At 37.7% G+C, this 20,458-nt stretch overlaps 1 pseudogene; it reads right to left on the bottom strand.

Moving 5' to 3' along the window:
• Positions 1-12,170: 12,170 nt before the first annotated feature.
• Positions 12,171-12,289, bottom strand: LOC135407909 (5S ribosomal RNA; annotated as a pseudogene).
• Positions 12,290-20,458: the final 8,169 nt, after the last annotated feature.

The following is a 20,458-nucleotide window of genomic DNA, read 5'->3' as shown; positions in this document are numbered from 1 at the left end:
TTGTGATTTAACACAAACACATGGGCATAGCTCTCTTATTCAGGTGGAAAGGAAGTCCTAACTTCCCTCTTGTTCCTCTATTCCTCTAAGAACCATTTTTGGCAAGACTGTTTTATGCCTTACATCAGCCGCGGTTTATTATATCTGACTCTGCATCATCTGAGCTAAATTTTTACCAATGCCTGGCTCCATAAACCAAGGAAATGTACTCACCTGCCCAGTATACATCTCAAAGCCATTGTCACTGTAGCAGTGCAGTTCTCTGTTCTGTACTCTAGTGGGGTCTTAGTGAAGCTAAAAACAATAATTAAAAAAATAGCTTTACTTATCGTTTCTCTGTAATTGCTGCCCGATCTCAGCATCTAATCCTTCAGCCAGCAGAAAAATTGCAATGTGCTGTGTGTGTCAACCTGTCTCATTGTGTGCCAGTTTGCACTCTTGTGACTTTAAGGACCCCTTGGCCAATATCAAGCCTACTTGACAAAGAAAGAAGAAAGTCTTGCAGATGCAGAGTACTTACAAGTTATATGAAGCTGGGCAGCTGTAGAGAGCAATCAAGTGTGATAAAAGTTACCTTCAAAGCTTCAGGAAGTAGTTGCACTTCTTAGGTGGAAGATTAAAAGATCACAGTAGATAGCTTCCATACGTAACACAACTTCAGGAAAAGATTTATCTGCAGTCTGAATATTATTAGACAACAGGAAATCATTTGAGGCTTGCAAATGTGGAGAAAGCAAGATGTCGTCAGACTTGCTTAGAAGATGTTACTTTATACTGATTGGTTTCACATTAATTTTCAGGGTTTTTCTCACCTGCAGGTCTCAGACTGAGATGAGGAATATATCTTGTCTACAAAGGAGTCCAAAGGAGTTCAGCTAGCTCTCAGTTTTGGTAAGGATTCAGAGAACCTGAAACCTCTAAACTCTTGGCAAAAACTAAATCATCTTCTTTGTTAACAATTTTCCTTCAAATTAGTTTGGTATAGATTAGGAAGAAGAATTTTGCCTACTTGGAATATGACATTGTTGGCATCATCACATGCTCTCACAGCTTGTTCCGTAGCTGGCATAAATCAGTCCAACCAAGGCTGATGGACATTTGATGAAGGCACTTGCACTCTTGTCTAGTTATGCCTGTTGCACTTTTGTCATCATTTTCAATTTGGTTTGAAATAAGACATAAGTGAGCTGGAAAGTGTTTTTATTCTATAACTTTCATGCTAATACTTTTTTCTTAGACTTTGTTCTATGACACCGGTAGAGAAAGTTTGAGGCAGACAGTCACAGGTCAAACAAATTTTCAGAGCCATGAACCCTTCCAAACATCACCTCAGCCTGCTCTTAATGGCCTTGCTCCCTGTTTTGTATGTTGTCAGAATTGGTCTGAAGGTAATATACAGATAATTAAAACAACCAGTAAATCAGTTATTGTTGTTACATGATTCAGGACACAAGCTGATATTTTTTGTCTTTGCATTCCTCAAGACAGGTTATTTTCAAGAGTTCCTGGTTAGTAATGGATCCACATATCCTGAACAACTCAGAGAAAAGTTGGATTTATATATATTATATATATTATAAATATATATAATATGTACATTATAAATATATATTTTATATATATAATATAGTTTATAGTACTCTTCATGAATCATGAAAAAGCTCAAGGCAAGCTTCCGTACTTGCAAAACTTCTTTGTAACTGATACTTACTTTCTGATACAATAACTGAATGGTTTTACCCCTCATTTTTTCTCTGATCATTAGGAGGTAAAAAAAACTTGTACCTATTTGCACGTCTCCCATATGCCTGGTTATGCTAGAACACTGAAACAAGACAAATAGACTTTGCTTCATGAATTAGAATACAGATCCGTTGGAAAAAACTGATCATTCAGGAGACAAACAGGTAGAGTGATCAAGTGAAATACTGTGTAGGCTGTGACACTGACTCTCAAGAATTAAAAAATATGCTCCCACTGAAGAATTGTATTTGAAAAAGGAGCAGTTTGAAATGTGAGCTCTGAAATTTCCCGTGTACTTTCTTCCATAAAAACTGACCCTGCTTTACTGTACACTCTTCAAGTTTGGGAGTCTTGTTTGGCACATATACTGGCCAGTATAATGGTTTTTTTGGGCAAACATACTGCAGTGTGTGTAGTTAATAGGCATATAGAGTCACTGAATGGTTTGGGTTGGAAGGAACCTTAAAGATCATCCAGTTCCAAACCCCCTGCCATGGTTGGGGGCATCAATATATGCAAATCAAATGCAAAAACCCACTAGCATCATCTGGGACTTGACATCATGATTCTAATCATGAAGAAGTTTGAAGCAGCTTGCTGGATCTCTTCCCTTTGTGGTCCCTAAATCACGTCACTAAATACTGCTCTAAATAGTGGCAGTGAATTGCTTCTCTAAGATTCGCTTTTCCTAACCTGGCATAGTCAGAAATACTGCCCTGGACTGCTTTAGTCAGCTGCATTTTCTTGGTTCCCAGATGCGTCTCAAGCTGCTGGGAGGTACACCGTCAGCCCAAGGGTTTGGTTTCTTCATGTCCATTTCAGGAAAGAAACCTAGGTTTTGGTAATAGAGAAAACTTTGGGAACTTTCCCTGTACTTTTAGCAACGCTGCACCAATTCTTTTTATCAAAGTTGTTTTCCTTGTTCCTTGCTAAAGCTCAAATGAGATTGACAGAGCTGAAAACACATTCAACATGCAATAGTCCATACTGTATTACCAGATTAGCTGACAGATTAACTCTTGCCACTTCATCTGTTAAGAAGAATATACATTTCATTGTCTGACTGCAGGGTTCCATTAACAAGGAAAAGCAAAACACAGATTAAAATCACTTCTAGATACATGGGAAAAAGAAAGATCAAAAGTACAGCTGCAAGATAAAAGAGCTACCGAAACTTGGGTTAGCATTTTGCAGAAAATGTGCACTCTATCATTTTGTGGGCAAGTATTCTTATGTGATTCAGTTCTGAAGAAACACTCTGGGAGTGGAAACAGACTTCTGTAATAACTGAGAAACACAGAGTCTTTCCTCATGCTGCTTGTGGTGAAGGACTTTAAAGAGCTGCTTTCCAAGTAAAATCATTAAAGCCAAAGAAGCTGAAAGCATCGATGTAATTTGCAGTTAATTCCAAACAGGATCTCTCCTGAAAGAATGAAAAACAAAACAGATTCCACCTGTTACCAGATTAGCCAAAAAGCACAAAACTACTCACTGTAATCTAAACCAGATGATCCTCAATCACTCCATGAGTTGATACAATACTAAGGAAGGAAAGATTTTTCCTGCTGCTGCTGAATTGCACTTAGTGGGGAATATTGGTTTTGGAAGATGGGTTTGGGGTTCTTGCTTGTTGAATTCCAGCTTGTTCACACACCTCTTGCATCCTTTGTGCTCGTAGCAAATAGGCTTACTGGACGCCTGTGGCAAAGCGCTCAGAGGCTAAAACTCACTGCTGGCAGACTTGGCTATAGAGCCAATATTTCTATTTCTGGCTCTTTCTGTTTCTGGGGATTTCTGCACTAAGCAGGTGAGACAAATGCACTGGATGTACTCACCCGACTCATTTTGTATAGCTTGTCATGAGTATGAAGTCTACCAAAATAAAAAAAAATTACTATTTTTTAAAAATAAAGGGTAAATTATTCACTTGTTTATCCTCCCTAAGTGCTGGTTTCAGTTTCATCAGTACGTGCACTTTTGTGCTCGTGCAGGTTGATAAAGCATCTGATGGAAGAGAAAAAAAGAAAAGAGAAGAAAAGGAAAAAAATGGAGAAAGTTGGAGAATGGATACCATCTAGTGGTGTCACCAATAAAATAATGGATTTGGTGCCTGCTTCATTTGCCCCTGGCTGTCTTCTTTTTGGGGTCCCAGTTCTTTGGCAGACTTCTTCGGCTCATTCATATTTGTCACCATCTTTCTTCAAGGATGGTCTTTGAATTGGCAGCTGCTGAGGAGAACATAAGGCAGTGCCAGACCGAACTTTTAAGCTCCCAGATTGCTGTCACTTACTAATCTCTCAACCCTCCTTTGTAGTAGTCATACATTTTTAGGGGACTGAAAAAGAGAAAAGCCTCAGAAGAAAATACACAAGATTCGTTTTCAGTCAATGATCTAATCCATTGCGCTGAGGAAACAGAAGTATTTCAGTTGTCATGTCCTGCCTTTCCTTCTTCCCACGTGCCTGATCAAAGGGCCTTGCTCTGGGGAGCATAGGCTCTACCCAAAGCTTGGTGAGGTCAGTGAGGGCTTTTGCTTCGACTAAAAAGGGTCAAACTGCTCACTGTGGACTCCTGCCTCACTACCTTTTAACTAGGGGAAATTGTTTTATTAAATTATTATTATAGTAATACTTACTATGTTAATATTATATTTCAATATTAATACAAAATTAATTAATATAGTATTAGTAATTGAATATGTATCTATATAATATTTTAGAATTAGTTTACATTTTATATAAATATGTAAAATATAAACAGTATTTTATATTAATATGTTATATATGAAATAGTTTAGTGTATTATATATTAAATTATTTTAAGCTCAGACTTAACTCTTGCTATTTTGGCTTGATTGGACTTAATTGGACTGGATTAGAAGGTAATGCATCTATTTTTTGATTTAGTTCCTTTTTAATACATTAATTTTAATTCCAATATTACATTTCAGTTCCCCACAATGTATGAGGTCTCTGAGCTCATGAGATTTTTTTTTCCACAGACATTTTTCATTTTTATTAGATATTTACAGCATTTTTTTTCATTATCAGAAAAAAATATAAGCTTTTTCAGTAATTTTGTGTTTGTTTGGAAACATTACCTATCCCCTAAATTTTTTTAAAGATGTTATTCCAGCTTGATTGGAAGAGTTAATCTGGGCCTTTTGAAAATTATTTCTTTTATTGGCAACCATATATCTTCTTATTCTAAGGGAGCTTTAAGATTTTCTGAAGTCTGATTAAAAGAGCTAAAATAAATTTTCAAAATAGCCAGTAGTAAATTTTTGAATACTCTTTGTTTGTTTTTCTGATTATACTTCTGAGAACTATTTTTTCCCCTGTGGCTCTGCTTTTAAAAGTTATGTGCCAGTCTAGCAATCAGAGCTGTTAATCTGTCATCTCTGTGCTGTGTGCAGACATACATTCAATGCCTCTCTTCCTCATTCCTTATTTTCCACCATCAGTAAAGTCTGGAAGACACTGTCCTGGAACAGAAATTGTGTGCTTTCGTGTTAGATGGCTGAGAGAAGGATATGTCCTTCAGGAAGTCAAAATTGCGAAAACTTTTTATAATGCTAAATGGGGATTTTGTTTCCAGTTTAGCCTGCAGCTGAGCTTGAACGTGTCTTCTCATTCATTCAGGGCTGACCCACACTTCTTGGCCAAACCCTCAAAAGTCTTCAAAAGGCCTTTAAGGCCATCTTTTTTTTTTTCCTATTTAAAGTGTTTTAGGTAACAAATTCAATGTTACTGATTAATTAGGAAGTCCATTTGGTGGAAAAAAAATAATTCAAAGACAATGAAGCGAAAGATTTTGCATTCACCTAAATGTGTACCTATGGATAATTTTCCTGATGACCTCAAGGCTTTTTGGACAGAGTAAAAGCTTTATTTTTACCCACATTGCAATCACTCCCCATTAAACCCCTGATGTTTTTTAAAGTTATGGATGACTGGCTACTGCTCTTCTTGTTTCATCTTTAGCTGCCTCAAATGCCTGACATTTGCACCCACTGTGACTATGTGATTTTATTTGACTGTCTGTCAGACTTAGCTATTTACACCAACTTAGATATTTACACCAACTATAATCATAATAATGATATAATTTTCTTTATAATTATGGTTATTTTGTCTTCAAGAACTCTATACTCTGATGTCTCTGTCACCTGTTAGAGAATTTGTCCATGGAGTGACTCCTTATTACCTCTGTTGTAGGGCCTTTTAAACACTGATTCAGTGCAGAGATGGTCAATACTACCTCCTTATGAAATATTTGCTTCTGCTCAGCAGGATTCACCCTGATTCCAAGAAAGGGTCAAGTCTGCCTTCAGTGACAGCTCTTTTAAGCATCTCCAACAGGTCAAGAAGCAGAGGTATACTACCAGAGTGGGATATTGTCTTTAAATTCTTCAGCAGATGACTCAAGCATGAAATACAGCTCACAGAATAAAATCTTTACAAAATTTAACGGTGTCACTGGGGAGCTACTGAGAAAAAGGATTAGCAGCTAATGGAAGATGGGCAAAGTATTAGAAAAAAAGATGGATTTTCTCAAACTGTCAGGCTGCATGAGATATACAGGAGAGAAAAAAGCACATGATTTGGAGAATTTTTTGAAAATCAGTTCATAATATCTTTTCTGAAAGCATACTACATTTTAATTAAAAATAAAGGATAGGATAAAAGATAGGGAATAGTAATAAAGGTAGTGTAAATTTATGTATTTCATAGTGATGGCAAGAGGAACAGTGATTATGTCTCTCTCTCTCGTAAAAAAAAAAAAAAAAAAAACACAACAAAAATCTCACTGAAGTGTGATTTATTAGAAGTTGTTTGTTTCTACACACACCAGCTGTAGGCAGACAGCATCTACATTGGGTTTACAGATGTCTCATTTTGCTAGGTCCAGGCAGAGCAGAGACTAATATTCCCTTCTCATTTTGAAGGTGTGAATATCTGGAGCTGATTATAGAAACACAAGTAAAAACATCAGTGGTCATTCTGAATTCTTGCCTATATTTTAAAATGTCATTTCCCTTTTTTTCATTGTTTTTGCTATGATGTGACATGCTCTGGGAGATATGCATTACCATAAAGCTTACTGAATTTATCGTGACACTCTTCTTTGCCCTCAGTGGGAATAAAGCCCAGCAGACACTGTTCATTTCCAGAATTTCTGAGTTGGAACCTTTTAGAAGTACGTTAGGGTTTTACAAAGAGAGGGTTGTTTATTTGCTTGTTTGTCTTTCTTTTAACTTCAGCTCTAATTCATTTGGTTTGAGTCAAAGGTGGTTTCAAGTTGGGTCTCCAAATATATGCATTTTTTTGTCCTACACATTTTTGACAAGGCATGCAGTTAAAGTTTTTTGGGTTTTTTTGGTTTCTTTTCAAATGAACAGGAATCCTCATTTCAAAATAATAGCCTGAAGCAAAAGAGTAGTAAAAATAGACTGAGCACACTTGTTCCTCCCTAAATGCAAACTTGGAAGATTCTTCTGGAATTCAATCTAAACATCTAATAAGTGTACTCTTAAAATGAGATTTAGCTAGAACAGAGTGGGTACAAACTTATGGTGAATACAAAGATGTTAATAAATAACTTGGGCAACCTGCAGAAAACCTGGTTTATTTCCTGCATCAATTTTTCATGCATCTTAAAGCAATAAAGACAAATACTTATGCAAAACTGCTATCCAATAAAACAGAATTATTTTTATACTATATTATAAATATACTATTATAATATATTATAAATAACATTATTTATCATCATGAAAATATATAGAGTACATACTGTCTTACCTATTGGACTTCAGAGGACACGTGAAAGCAGGATATAAAGTGCACTGAAATATCCATGAATTAGATTATTGAACAGATACAAAAGGCAGATAAATATAGTTTATGGGACGCCAATTTATATCTAATTCTGTTTCTAACAGCTTATAAGCAGTAGAAAAGTAGCAATACTAAAATTTCTCCTGCTTACTTATATTGAATATTTGTTCTTTGAAAACACTCTTAATATAGAAAAATATACGGAACAGAGAATTAATGATCTTTTTTTGCCAAATTTAGGAGGATAAAATTGAATTTGCTTTAAAAGTCCAATACCTCCCCTTTAAAACAAATCCAAAAAAGGGAATATGTTGACATAAACTTTTGATCTACTCTAGCTCTCAGTAGAAAATTGCTGTGTGAGTTGCCCCATTGGAACGAATATGATGACTAAAGAAAACTTAGCAAAATACAAGTTTCATATAGTGATAAAATGTGCAACTCTATTTAAATCAAACTGTGAAAAACCAGTTTTGCTAAAACTTCAGGCCATAAGGGTAATTTCCATGTGGTAAGCTTACTTCTTTTGATCTTTTTGTTCTAAATTATTCTTACTTTTTTAATTTTCACATTACTTCTAAAATCACATCTTTTCATTCCATACATCAATTTTCATGGATGCTTCTGAAATTCCATAAAAAACAGTCTTTATAATCATAGAATAAATTATTTTTTTACTATACTTCAAAACATTTCTATTTCCCACTCCCAAGCCCTTGAATTCTTGAATTTTCTTTTTCTTTCATTCTTTGAATTCTAAAAGCAACTTTTAAATTCAGCTCACATATAACAAACATAAGCAGAGGGCAAGAAGGTGGCTGTGAAGCCTAAAAACTGGCAAACTGCTTTTGAACATGCTTTTGGTTTCCAGGCAAAAACTCATGGTTTAGCAATTCATATTTTGTAAATAGAAGAGGGACATAAAGTGGTGAGTGGCATGAATTTTAGCTCAAGCAAATTAATTCTCATGGAGTAAAGTACAGGAAGTTTTGCCACGTCTCTTTTCAACAGAGTGAACAAAGATTTTGCTCACTACTACCACAATCTATTTGTTCGCTGAAGCCTGGCTGACTTTAAAGTAACATCTGTTACTCAAAAAATTTCCTAAATTCTGATACACCCACTGGAAAACAAGTGAACAGGCACTCTGGGATACATTTCATTGGGTCCCATAGACTTGTGCACATTCAAGTTCCTGATATATTTCTGCTTCCCTCCCTCAGCTGCAACATTTGTGCTGAACCTCCGTTCAAATACGGAAACAATTATTTCTTAATTCACAGAGATTCATAAGAGGGCTGCAAATAGGTCTTGTCTCAAAGGCTTCTGTCACTTCAACAACAACCACATGTAGCACACGTAACTAACCTAAGTCTGCTTTTAGTTAGTTCAATTATTTATGCTTGGAATAAAACTAACCTAAACAGAAGTTTCACACATATAGATTTTACCTAAATATTTCTGGTTTCTCACTGGGTGGAAACACAGTGGTGTATCAGCATACCAGTGTAATGCCATGTGGAAACTATTGTTTTTGTCTCTATTTTTCATTTTTTTTGTGGACTTGCTGAAAGATTCTGATTTCTGTAATGCAACCGTGTTACTTCCTATAAGGCAATTCCGTGCTTTTACCTTGAGATGCAAAATGCTGTGAAGGTCACATGTGATGCTCATGGCTTTACAGAAGCTGCATTTTCCACTGGTGGAGAAGAAGGAGGAGCACCAGGAACCCAAATAACATGAAGGGAGAGAGAATGGGGCGAATAAAACACAATTTTTAAATTATTTAAGTATTTTGTTAATTTCTTCAATCGGCACCTTTTAGGGACAGTTGGGGGGATTATATAAATCCAGTGAAGTTTCAGGTTTAGAAACATTTGGAATTTCTTTTTCTACAAAAATTAATAAATGTAGAAGGAGATTTTTTTCATCCTCAAGTAATTTGTGACTGAAAAGGATGTTCAATTTGAGAAATTGCAGAGACATGCATATGAACTCACATTAAGTCTAATAGTTGAGGTTGCAGATGAAGCACAATATAAACTATGCTTGATATGGGATGGTATTTAGAATAAGATTTTTTTGAAATCACTGTGGGATATTATGGGTTTTTTTTTAATTAAAAAAGAATAATAGTAATTTTGCCTGTTACAATTGAATACTTTTGTGTTGCTGCTTGCCAGGGAAGAAACCAAGTTGGCTATTTCTGTTCTCCAATGGGATAGGAAGCTTAGAGACATGTGGAAGATTATGATTCTACTTCTATGATAATTTTCAAGTGCTAAATTTAATTTCTTCTCTTCTGATTCACAGAGATAGCTTTCAAGTACTCTCTATGTTCATTTTAGCAGATTTTCTATTTAGGTATTAGATTCAGATCCCTAACCTAGAAATGTTAGTGCTGACTGTTAAACCAGTTGAATGTCCTTAAATTGAACATTTTGCCTTCTACAAAAATTATATTTTAACAGGACATTTCACCATACTTTTTCACTCTAGCATTGACAGATTTTTATACTATTTAGGAAAAGAACACAGCACAAATTCTCTTAAGAAATGTTTGTTCTGGCCAAACCTCGCAACTCACATATGAATTAGGTCTTAAATTTCAGTGGAGCAGATAGTGTTGTGCTAAATTATAAGTAGAACTTGCCAAAATTTAGCATATAGAGATTGCTCACTCTTTATTATCATTCCAGTCCCAATTGAGCAAAAATCCAAGTAGTTAGGAATATTTCTTTAGCTACCTAAACAAAAAACACCTCCACCATGATTACTGGAGAGCAGAGAGTTCAACAGAAGCAGTGTCATCAACTAAAACAGGTCTATGCCACAATGTATGGAGAAGAATGTATTTCAAATGTAATACATTTGAAACTGGAAAATGTAGAGAGCACATGCAAAGGCCTTTACAGCTTTGAAGAACTATGTAATAACACAGTGTCCACTAGTAGAATCTGCCTCCAGAGTATCTAGGAGATGCTGTGATGCAAGATTGTATGGGAAAAACTATTCTGATAGATCAGACCCACGACAACCTTTTCCAGAAGGTCTGTTTGTATCAGAAACTGAGGAGCTCTGTCTCAAGACGAGGTGGACATCCCTCTGTCCCACCTCCTACCTCCAAGATCTTCAAAAACTGTGAAAGAAATTATTTTTCTTTGCCCATGATGGAAGGTGGCACAAGCTTTACAGCAAGGGGATGTATTAGCTTGTTGAAAGGCACTTGAAGAGGGAGTTGTTAAGGATTTTTTTCAAACCTCTGGTCATTTTACGTTCCTCATAAAATTATCTCACCCTATTTTGAAATATTTGCTGCAGTGAAATCTGGGGTCAAAGTGACCTACCATCTGATTGTGGGTAGAGGTAACAATTTTCCTTTTATATTTTAAGTAACATGTCATTTTATTTTCATATTTGCTTTCCTTTCTACTTTATACTCAGGGCTTTTTTTCTTCTTCCTTTGTTTCACAGAATAACAGAATCAACTAGGTTGGAAAAGACCTCTGAGATCATCAAGTCTAATCTGTGGCCTAACACCACCTTCTCTACTAGCCTATGGCACTGAGTGCCACATCCAGTCTCATCTTAAATACCTCCGGGGATGGTGACTCCACCACCTCCCGGGGCAGCCAATTCCAATACCCAGTCACTCACTCTATAAAGAACTACTTCCTAAAGTCCAACCTAAACCTCCTCTGGCAGAGCTTAAGCCTGCGTCCTCTTGTCCTCTTCTGGTTGTCTGGGAAAAAAGACTGACCTCCACCTGGCTCCAACATCCTCTCACATAGTTGTAGAGAGTGATGAGGTCTCCCCTGAGCTTCCTCTTCTCCAGACTACACAACCCCAGCTCCCTCAGCCTCTCCTCATAGGACTTGTGGTCAAGTCCCTTCACCAGCCTCGTTGCCCTTTGGACCTGCTCCAGTACCTCAATATCCCTCCTAAGTTGAGGGGCCCAGAACTGAACACAGCACTCCAGGTGTAGCCTCACCAGTGCTGAGTACAGGGGAAGAATCACTTCCCTGGTCCTGCTGGCCACACTGTTCCTGACAGAGGCCAGAATGCCACTGGTCTTCTTGGCCACATGCTGGCTCATGGTCAGCTGCTGTCAGTCAGAACCCCCAGGTCCCTTTTGCCTGGCTGCTCTCCAGCCACTCTGTCCCCAGCCTGTAGGGCTGCACCGGGTTGTTGTGGCCAAAGCGCAGGACTCGGCACTTGGCCTTGTTGAACCCCATACCATTGGATTCAGCCCATCTATCCAACCTGTCCAGGTCCATCTGAAGAGCCCTCCTGCCTTCCAGTAGATTGACGTTCCTCCCCAGCTTGGTGTCATCTGCAAATTGCTGATAGTGGACTCAATCCGCTCATCTAGATCATCAATAAAGGGCTCAGCACTCATCCCTGGGGACAACCGCTAGTGCCCAGATGCCAACCAGATGCAGCACATTCTTAACCCAGCAGAGAGTGGCCCTGTTCAAGCTGTGAGCTGCAGCTTTTCCAGGAGTGTGCCATGGGAGATGGTATAAAAGGCTCTGCAGAAGTCCAGCTAGATGCATCCACAGCCTTCCCTTCATCCACCAGAATTGGAGCCTAGAGCACCCAGTATTCCCAGGTGGTCTCTCATCTGAGTACTAACCAGGACCAACCCTGCTTAGCTTCAGAGATCAGACAGGATTGGGCATTCTCAGGGTGGTATGGCCATAGGACAAGTTTGAAAAGCTTTTCTGGGGACTTATGTATAATTCTGGAATAAATACTGTGGAGATACATTTCTGCTCATGAACAGACTATTCAACTAGTAATGCATTTAGTATTACAAAGGCAAATTTTGAAAAGAAGATAAATGGTGGTGTGAAGTGCCCTGAGAAAAAAAGAGGAGCTACACCATGTCATTAAATACGTTGTTACTAATGGAGAAACACATTCTGGGGGAGACACATTTTCCAGCTCTGCCTGCACTGACTTGAGTCTGAATGGACTCTGGATTTGAGCAAGAGCATCTGACTTCAGAAGTCCTCTGCATCATCTCCTCAGTTCATGACAAAATGCTGCTTGTCTTGGCTTGCCCATCCATTCAGTACACATACTCGGCATCATTAAGATCAAGAGTAAGTTTGCCTTGTACATTTCTGTCGTGTTTTCTTTACACGTTTGCACTATGCCATGAAAAATCATTTGTTCTCAGGGAAGGGTAAGGGCAAAACCAAAATGCAATTCTGTTCTCAACATGGCATCAGACAAAGTGCCAGGAGTCCACTGGTTTTCAGAGCTGTTCCACAAGGCACTCCCAAGCAGCCATGATACGGAAGCCCTCCTCTTGCAGAGAAATGCAGTCCTCCCAAATATACCCAGCACCCAATATTGCTTAACTACAACTCACTACTGTGCCAACAGAAGGACCTAGAATGGGGTCCGGGGGTTTCCTTTTCAAGACCTCAACTTATCTTTTGAGCAGCTTCCTGCCCCTGAGAGAGGGAAAACTATGTCACAGATACTATTTGGTTCTTAGCCAAACATGCCAGCTAAAGCCAAAACAGAAGTAAACGTACAAATTTGACAATGCTGTTGGCAAATGCAAATGTCTACTAAGCAAACCACAGTAAGACTAAGAAAGAATAAACCAGTTTTCACTGGATGATTTTTCAGTCATAACACAGATGCCATGGAACAATACTGGGTTTATGATATGTTTATCAAGATTGACCAAATTTCCCTCCTCCTGCCCTGAGTCATGGCTTGGTGCTGGTCTCTGCACCACCCTAGGGCCGTATCCTCCTAAGGCAGGAGCCCTGAGAAGTTCAGTTGAAGGAAGCACCAAGTTTGCCCCTGGGGAGATGGTGATGAATATGGTGCTGAAGGACACAGTGGTGAGCTTGTTGTTCATTTAACATTTACTGGTTTTGGTTTGTGCTTGCTGAAAAAGCTGTGCATTTCAGATGCCACCTGCTGTGTGCAGGGCCTGATTCTCCACAATACTTTGCTTTACATTGCCATTTAAACAGTGTGAGGAGGAGTCTTAGATGCTGCCATTGACAACACTGCAAGAAGACTGTGAATTGCAAGAAACTCCAAGCTCAATGGCTAATGGTGACATTTATTTGAAAATATTAAATAAATAAATAGCAAAGGTTTTTGCATTCACCAGATATTTAACAACTTTTTGAAACACATTTTTACAATTGATAATCTCTGATATTAAGGGGAGCATTTTTTTCCATCCAAACTAAAAGATTTTTCCAGATTCTTTTCACCATGACCCAGAAGAAACTTAAGAAACACCAGAACACATGAAAGTACTGTTACTTCAAGTTTGACATTTTCTTAACTCTGGCAGGAGAAAAGAAGTTATTTCAGTCAAGCAGTCTTATCTAAAAAGCTGTTAAGTTTCTACAATGCAAATACAAAATGCCTGTTCTTTCTACTTTTTAACGCAGGCTTTTAATTTTGAAGTAATTTTCAAAGAACATTTGACAGGTTTTGATATGAGGGGTTTGTCTCTCTTCTTATTTCCTTTTTTCTGTATTTTCTCCCTCATACTCTCAATGATTTTTCTTTTTCTTACAGTGTTCTCAGGTGTGTCTGCAACCCTGCATGATAAGGAGTCTTTTAGAAAGGCATTTCCACATCCTAATATTTATGAGTACAAATAAAATATTGGTGAATTTAGGAGAAGTCAGCACTGTAAAAGAGTGTTTACTTAGTAGACAGGCCACATGACAGATGTTCAGTGGTGGGATTCTGGTGTCACAGAAATAAATCGCCTGTAAGCAATGGATACAGAGGAAAATAAAACATGAAAGTTACCTCTGATGCCTGTTGCCAAGCAACAAAAAACCCTGTAACTTGAGATGTGACAAGTGTGTAAGTTTTTTAGCGGGCTTGCCAGATGTCTTGATTTCATAGGCAGTTCCAGTTTCAGTTTTATTATTTCCTTTCTCCACTTGGTTTTTCCTGTCCTTACAAGGTGAAAGGGGTTGATTAGAGAGAAAAGAAGGAAAAGATTGAGTTGTCTTCTGCTGTTTATGAATACTCTTTCAGGGGAAATGTTTATTTATGACAAAGTTAAAATATCTTCCACATTTTCACCTCTTTCTTCTCTCTTAAGATGACCAAGGTTAATACGTTTTATTCAAGACTTGAAATTTAGGGCAAATAAAGCATTTGACTGTTATTTCCTGCCTCTTCTATACAGCAACTGAAAATGTGTCTTTGCTCTTCCTTGGGTTTTGCCCTTTCTAATGTCCAGAGAAGGACAGGTGATTTAGGAAGCTTCCAACCTGTAAGGTGATGGAGTTCTGTGCTTGAGCCCTTTGTCCAAGTTCTCAGCCTGAGTAAAGCTGACCATGTATTTCCCACATGCACAATGAATGAAATGTTTTCAAAAGCTACATCCCCCAAGACAGAATGATGGTGGTCCTCCTCACTAGATGTGTTACACTGAATGTCAAGAGAGATTTTCTTTTTTCCTTCCACACCACATTTTTTATTTGAAAACACATATATGTGTTGATCCACCACAAAAAGGGATAAGGTGTCTTTTCCAAATTTAAGCAGAATTATGCCTTGTCAGTTGCCCTTCTCTTTCTTTTGAAGGGAGCTTTTCTTTATGGACAAGCATTTGAAGAAGCTCAGTTCCTGTACAAAATAATAATAAAGGGAAGGCTGAGGATATTTTTCAATTTATGCAGGAAGCACAGAAAGTAAATTCTCTCCTAGTCTGATGGGCACAACAGAAGTTGGTCTCTCTGTTGTGCACTGAGACTGCAAAACACTATTTTCTTTCTTTTCTCCTTAAAACAGGCAAAAGAGATCTTTGTTCTTTCACTGAATTTCTGGAAGACACTCCAATTTGAGGTCAGGAAAAGGGATACTTTCTCTTGCAAGAAAGTAGGGTGGGATACTCTTTTTTACCTCCCGTAGTTGCTTTATTTTTCCATCAAAGCACACATCTGATAGATATGATCCTTTCAGAGAAACCTGTTGCCTTTTAGTGGAAGAGGAAAGAAGGGGATGTCTTTTGAAAAAGGAAAAACTAAAATGTTTCTATAATAATCCTTTTTTACTAGTTCATTTTAATGAGGAAAATACGATGATGAGAGGAAAAAATATAGCTTTCCACTTCAAAAAGGTATGTCAACTTTATTCCCCCTGTCTGTTTTAGTAAGAGTGAAACTACCATTGAAAACATGTAATTTAATGCAGTAGGAATTAAAAACTGAATGCCTTGCACAACAGCATTATATACCGACCAGAGGAGAAAAACATGGTGTACAAACCAAAAAGCTAGTTTATAAGTCAGCAAAGAACCCATAAATCTCAACAAGAATAAAACTATTACTTCTTGCTGGTAGCTCTGTGGGAAGGAATAACATCTGTTTCTTTACTTTCTGGTGTTTCACTGTTCTCACCTCCCAAAGTTCTCCTTCCTCATTTCTTTCTCTCACTGCTTGTAGGTGCCACAAACTCCAGGCGTCTTACTCTTCATGTGTTGTAAGACTGAATGTCCTTCATTGTAGCTCCTGAAGAACATGGGCACACAGTTAATTAAGAAGCCTTCTCAGAGACCTAAGAACTGCATTTGAATACGGTTTGAATTACTAATTCCAAGCCCTTGAAGCACACAGTATATACTAGAAGGGAAAGGAGATTTGCCTTGCATTTTTCTTAGTCTACTCTACCAGCAGCTACTGGTCAATGGGATCATCAGAAATTCCCTATAAGGGTGGTGTATTAATTAAGTCTGAGAACATGAAGTACACTTTTCTCACAAAGAAACCTATTAGATTTGAACAATGCAAGTGGAGATTAACAACAGATTGGAAAACCACCTCAGCAACCCAATTTAATTCTAAACTCAGAGGTCTTAGCTCACAAAAGTACAGAGGTAATTGACAGGCACTTAAGATGACAGCTAACACTGTTACTAGCAATTATAATTTGATGGAAAATAAATCATAAGCCAAGTATCTATAAATAAACACTCACAAAGCAGGCCAAGTAGCATTTCATAATACCTCCAGGTCAGAAAGACAGGAAACAGTGCTGACTGGAGAACAGCATGAACTTTTTACAGGGAAGCCTTCTCATTGCTCTCAAAAATTTAAAAGCACACATGAAAGGGGTGGAATTGCATTTGTCTCTGAACTGAATATTCGGAATATCAGTTTCTCAAAAGCAAACCTTTGCAAATGCAGTAAAAATGAGGCTAAGACAGCAACAACTTTTCTTATACATTATTCTGGCATTTTTTGTAATATTGCTGTAACAACAGGTAAGCCCCATTACACACTTGCCTCCATCATGTTACAGCAGTGTAAAATACAAAGAAAGAAAGCCCCTGCTCCAAAAAGCTGGCTGTGCAAACAAAAATTGTGAAGTGTTTACCTTAAAGCTTTACATTCTTTAGGGATTAAGTTTTCGGAAAAATAGAAACTTTTTTGATTAAATATGTTGGGGTGAAAGGTACACTGAAACTACAGAAACAAAAGGAGAAAAAATGTGTCTCAAAGAGAATGTCACTTCTAGTTTTAGGAATTTGGGACTACATGTTTTGAACTGGTTAGTTAGATCTACTCTCGGCATTGTTACTAAGAAAAGACATGAGGATTTTGTAGTTCAGTAATTTTTGCCGCATGAGCAATGGTGTTGCCATTTGGTACTCCCACTAGAAGAAAACACCTCTTTCAAGGGCAGTAGTTCAAGCAAACTTTAGTTCTGTAAGCATCCTTGGTTTGAATAAAAAAAAAATCAATGTTGAATTTTTTCTTTTAAATTTAAAGTAATCTTTCAAATATACTTCTTATATAGCATTTATTGTGGAGAATCTTGCAACAAAAATAATAGCTCAGACTTGATATAAAGTGCAAAGAATTATTGCCTTTTCCTATTATAATGTTATGAGAGGTGGAGACAAGAGACTAGTCTAAAGATATGCCTGTCCTGCTGCTGACAGATAAAAAGTGTTGTCAGTATAGCACATTGCTGTCCACTTTACATTAAAACCACAACGTCACCAAGTAAAAGAGTTCAAACATCACTTGGCTGTGCCTGGAATATGTGGGGCATGGAGGCTTCTCCATGTCACAAGAATTTGGGGTTGGCCCATACCATGCATCACTCATTTCCCTTACTGGCAGGTGATTAGGGAAACTTTAGACAGTTTTTAAGTTGCTGTGTAAGTTATTCAAAAATAGGCTTATGATGTTTACAGAGGACCAAATGATCGATGAGTTTTCACTACCTTCATTAATATTAACAACTGGAAATGGAGATAGGAAATAGCTTTCAGAGACTTCGTTAGGGTTTATAGAAAGTAGAAGAATTACACTTCTGAAATGCTTTACCACTCACAATGAAAGCCCACTGCTGATTTAATTAATAAATTAAGAAGACACTTCCTGTCACTTTCAGTCTAGAAACAAAAGAGAAAACAAAGGAAGACAAAAGCACTGGTTTGCATTTTGCAGGGAAACCCATCAACAACTCTACAAATTCTTTTTTGTTGCTATTTCAGCTGCTGATGCTTGGTATTTGGAGAAACTCCACTAAGTTCAGTGACACTAATCCTATTTAAACCTGTGGGGGATCTGGCCCTCCCCTGTGTGTGATTATGCTTGCTGTAAATGAAAAGTAAGAATACTCAAAAAGGAGGAGCTGGCAAAAGAAACTCACCCAAGGATGGAAGGCAATGTCATTTCACTAATAATGGCCGATAATAGCTTGTCTTGTCATGACAAGTCTCCTCTGGAGTCCAAGCAAACACGCTGACTAAGTCCTCACTGCCTAATTCCTCTCCAGTACAAGCACAGGATAATCTAGAAACCTCCAGACCTGCATCATGATGAGACTTGTTTCACCATAGCTTGTAAAAGCTCTTGGTTTCTTTTAGGGCTCTCAGATAAGTGGAAGGATTTGCCATAATCTCTTTCCTTAGAAATGGATTTACAGCGAGGCTGGAGGTGGTTTCTCTTCAATCTGAAGGACAGAGTTGCAAATAGATTAGCTGGAGCCCTTTTTGTTTTAATTTCTTCTGTTCAACTGGTGGCAGAGGTGCTCATGTCAGATAGGGACAGCAACCCTATCCAGCTCAGGTTTACCTTGTAGGCAGTCCAGATGGTCCCAGCCCATCGAGAAAACATCTACTCTCCCTATATGACCCCCTGCATGTGAGAGATTCTTCATATGAGTTCAAGTCCCTAAAATGTTAAACAAGTACTGCCCAGAACTGACAGAGATGAAGCTGACTGACAGATGCACATGAAACCCACAGAGATGTGGGATCCATAGGCTACTTTTGCAGTGGATCAAAAATCAGATAAGTGGATCAAAAATCAGATTCCAGGAGCACTCTGTTCCCACCTGAAGTCAATCAAATTAAGTGCACTGTTTTTAAAGGAACTCAGTGTGCTAGAGCTTATGATTCCACAGGAAATTCCGGGGGGGTTGACAAGGATTCAGAAACTAAAAGTTCTGAGGCAGAGGGAATGGCAAAGGGAGAAAGAACACATATGTAGAACAATCCAGAAGAGGAGGCTTTTCCATAGGGAATTTTGTCATTGCACAGTATTAACCTTTTGGCAAAAAAATTATGTCTTCTAAATAAACAAGGTGAAAAACTGAAAAGGAGGAACAACAAGCCCGAAACAATTGAAACTTTTCATTTGGGGCTGAAAAAAATTCCAAGATTATTTTTCACCCTTAATTTTAAATTGGAGGGATTTTCCCTTGAAAAAATTATGTTTAGTTTAACTCTGATTTTCCATCAGAGAAAGAAGTTCTGATAGAAAGATTTTAATTAAGTTAACTGCTGTTCATTGGCACTGAAGTCCCCCTCTCCCTGTTCACTGACTTTCAGGTGGGAGATCTGGTGCTGTTTGGTCCCAACAACCAGTGCTTTGGAACAGACAGGTATTTTGATGGGTGTAAGATGGCTTCATTCAGTGTTTCACAAGTTGTTATACAGTGTGGTCTTTCCTCATTCCTCTAAAACCACTAGTTGTACAGTAAGTTTTGACTTCTCTTACAGAAAGACTGAGCAATTCTCCAAAGAATTATGATGTGTTCCCTGTCATTAAAGGTAACTCCAATAAACTTCTGAAGTTTGTTGGAACTTGAAAGCATACTCTTCTTATTAAATCTATATTATATCTATAAATACATATTGCTCAAGAGAAAATAGCTGTCAACAAGATAATTGACACATCGTGATGAGCAAATGTCTTTTTCCCTGGGGCAGCACATGTCAAAAAAAGGAAGCAGCAGGGAAGAGGAGGATCTACTTAAACATGATATTTTGAATAGATGAAGAGTAGAATTGGAAGCAGCAACTCAATTGCTACTATATTTCAAGGCACATGAAAAGAGAAGTGACATGTCTCTTCAGTAATGCAAAAAATTATTGAGTATTACCTCTTCTATTTTATAAAGCAGCACATTGAATGTATATGATGAAATGGTGCAAATTTAAGGATGGAAGATATTAAATATAGACTACAGAGGTGCTATGACTGTGCTTAATTTATCTTCCTAAGACAAAAAATTAATATATATGTGTGTATATATATATACACAGAGATATAGTTTGTGTAGTATGCACTTTAAAATAATATAGTGAACAAAACATTCTAATTTTCAGGGAAGTTGCACAGTGAATATTTGACTAATGGAGATGAATAAGATGTTTTCTTTAAGATCTGACTATCTATCATTGCTCTCTGCAGACTTTTTCACTAGTCCCAGAGGAGCATTTTAACAGTCATCATGTAAGAAGAGCAGTCAGACTGGCCATATTACCTAGTACTGTGCTGGGTCTTGAGCATTCTCTTCCATAAATCCCAAAGGGATCACAAGCAGTTGACCTATTTCTCCTATGTAGC

Source organism: Pseudopipra pipra, chromosome Z, assembly GCF_036250125.1.
Source record: "Pseudopipra pipra isolate bDixPip1 chromosome Z, bDixPip1.hap1, whole genome shotgun sequence".
NCBI classification, from domain to species: Eukaryota; Metazoa; Chordata; class Aves; order Passeriformes; family Pipridae; genus Pseudopipra; species Pseudopipra pipra.
Note: the sequence above shows the minus strand (reverse complement) of the source record. Positions and strands in the feature narration are given on the sequence as shown.